We start from the raw sequence: 3,388 nt of genomic DNA, 5'->3' as shown, positions 1-3,388 counted from the left end.
TCTCCTAAAGTATTGTGATAAAGACAATGATAACAATGTTTGTAATCCAATAAACAATGATAACAATGTTTTTAATGTCATCCCAACCCAAATAAACCAAACACAAAAATAAAATAAAGAGACATTTTACAGCGCTTATTTGAAAAAGCGTTGTAAAAGACCCTTTTAAAAATAAAATAAAGAGACATTTTACAGCGCTTGTTTGAAAAAGCGCTGTAAAAGACTTTAAAAATAACATTCATCAGACACCTAACAGGACCTTATCTAACAGAATTTTCTTCAAACACCTTGTACGCATCATGGGAATCCCCAAAAACACATTGTTAACAAAAACATCAGACTCAAAACCCATTTTTCGCAACATGGCAATGAACCTGAAGACCAAGTTTCGAACCACTTATCGAAGAATTAGCACACAATTTAAGAAGGAATGGGAATGTAAAGAGAGAAAAAGGGCATTGAGGTGGAGATTGAATTGTGAGAGAGTAAGCTTTGATGTTTGTTAAGAAGATGCATAAAATGAGAAGAGTTTGGTGAAGAGGAAGAGAATCGCTGTAATAAAACAATGAGGCCTTTTACAACGCTTATTTAAAAAAGCGTTGTAACAGGCTTTAAAAAAAACATTCATATACCATAATAAAACTAGGAGGTCTTTTACAACGCTTTTTCAAATAAGCGCTGTAAAAGACCCTTTTAAAATTAACATAATGAGACCTTTTACAGTGCTTATTTGAAAAAGCGTTGTAAAAGGCTTTAAAAAAACATTCATATAACATAATAAAACATGGAGGTCTTTTACAACGCTTATTGGGAGAAGCGCTGCAAAAGAGCCTTTTAAAAATTTAAATAAAGACGCCTTTTAGAGCGCTTTTCAAACAAGCGCTGTAAAAGGCTTAGGCCTTTTAGAGCGCTTTTCAAACAAGCGCTGTAAAAGGCTTAGGCCTTTTAGAGCGCTTTTTGAACAAGCGCTATAAAATGCTTATAAAAAAGCGTTGTAAAAGGGTTACGTAAATATAACAGTAACCGCTTCAGTTTCCTCTTCATTACGTAAACTTCACTATCATCTCAACATTCATCGTTCTTCTCTTCTTTTGCAAACCCTATCATCACGTCCATTACGAACCTTATTTCCACGATCATCTCCTTCATTTCAAACCTTATTTCCATCCAAGATCATCTCTCCCATTGCACACAATATATTTTCATTGAAATACGTAACCCTCATTACGTATTTCTTCAAACCGTATTTCTGTGAACCATATTTCTGTGAACTTTCTGCTAACCCTCTTTTCTTCGCATTTCGTCTTTCTTCGAACCCTCATTATTCAGGTATTGATGTTATTAATTTTTGTAATCATTAAAATGCATGTTGAGCTTGTTTAAGATATACTGATACTGATATGTACTTAGAATAATGCATGATGCATGTTGAGCTTGTTGATGTTATACTAAACTGCATGTTGAACTTGTTGTAGTTAAATGGATACAAACAAAGATTTAGAATGTCAAAATGAAGAAGTTGGCACCTCTAAGACTTATGAAAATGAAGTCAAGCGTGGTGCAACTATCATGCAAAAAGTCATTAAACCAAGGAGTAATGGCATCAAGTTTGAGGTTATACTATACTATACTATACTCTATTTGCTGTGTATTTTTTATCTTTTTTTAATAGCATGTACTTACTATATGAGTTTATTAGGTTGGCTGGAATGAGAGTGGTCAGCCAATTGACCCCAACAACTCAATGTTTGTTAGTTACATTGGGGCTGTTGTTCGACAAAACATCCCAATTACGATTGACGATTGGAGAGATAAGGCGTTGAAGGATGCCAAAGATATCATCTGGAATGACATTCAAGTAAATATTTTGATCTACTCTTTTGTCATTTATAATGTTTTTTCTGTAAAATACATTACTTATGATTGTTTTCATTGCAGACCACTTTTGTTCTTGATGAGGAACGAAAGTCATATGTTTTGAGAGTTGCTGGGAAAATCCATCGTGGATTTAGATCCCATCTCTCAAATTTCTATCTAAAAGATAGAGAAGGAAACACAAATGCTGAACCTCCAAAGATATATCAACATTATATATCAAAGGATGAATGAAGTGCATTTGTTTCCAAACGTTCTGACCCGGCGTTTGTCGTAAGTGATTAATTTATTAGCATTTGTGTTTTATTATTCATATTCGTAGCGTATTTTAAATTTTTACACAATTGCTATTTTTTTTTTATATAGAATATTAGTAAGGCAAATCGCGAACGGGCAAGCAACCCAAAACACCCATACAAGAAATCACGTATGGGATATGCACGCCTTGAACAAAAAATTGTAAGTAATTAAACATCACTTGTAATTTGTATTATAAACTATAGTGTGTAACTAATTTGTATTATTTTGTTTATGATTTTAACGAATAGAGAAAAGACACCCAAGCCGATCAACCCTTGGGTCGTCATATATTGTGGAAGGAAGCGCGTGTTAATAAAGAAGGAGTGGTTGATAATGAAAATGTCAAGAAAGTTGTAGAACTTTGTGTAAGTATATTATCACTTTAATATTATGGGATATGCACGCCTTGATCAAAAACTTGTAAGTAATTAAACATCACTTTTATATAATGAAGTAATTTGTATTATAAACTATAGTGTGTAATGAATAGCGACAAGACACTCAAGCCGATCAACCCTTGGGTCGTCATAGATTATGGAAGGAAGCGCGTGTTAATAAAGACGGAGTTGTTGATAATGAAAACGTCCAAAAAGTAGTAAAACTTTGTGTAAGTAACATTATCACTTTAATATCACTTGAACACTTTTTAATATTGTATTTTAAAAATGCTATTGAACTTTTTAATCCTACATGTATTTTAGGAGATTATCGAACAAAGTTCTGAAACTCAAGAGGGCAACAAGGATACTTGCAGGGACATTCTGGGTAAAGTGCTTAATGTCCCTGTGTATTTCGGTCGGGTTAGGGGGAAAGGATTTGGCGTAACTCCCAAAATGTATTTTTCTCAAGAGAAGCGCCAAAAACCTTCCAACGAGGAAGTATTAGAGAAGCTCAAAATTCTTACAGAGCAAGTGGCACTTTTGGTGAATACGAACAAAGAAAAGCAACTCCCGGATCAGCTCCAACATGAAATACAAGAGGAGGGTGAAAACGCGAGTTGCAACGTCGGTCTCCAAAGTATTCCCGAGGTAATTAATTACTTACTTGATTATGTAATTACTTATGTGTTAAACAAACTTATATATTAATTGTACTTATGTTTTAACTATTTGATTTAGGGTGTCACTACATGCGTGCTATACTTGTCCTCGCCTACTCATCGAAAGGTGGGAAAAGGAAAATTGTACAATACTTCGGGAGAAGTATTGCACAA

This window comes from Cicer arietinum, chromosome 2 (assembly GCF_000331145.2).
Source record: "Cicer arietinum cultivar CDC Frontier isolate Library 1 chromosome 2, Cicar.CDCFrontier_v2.0, whole genome shotgun sequence".
Classification (NCBI taxonomy): domain Eukaryota; kingdom Viridiplantae; phylum Streptophyta; class Magnoliopsida; order Fabales; family Fabaceae; genus Cicer; species Cicer arietinum.
This window is presented reverse-complemented; position numbering follows the sequence as displayed.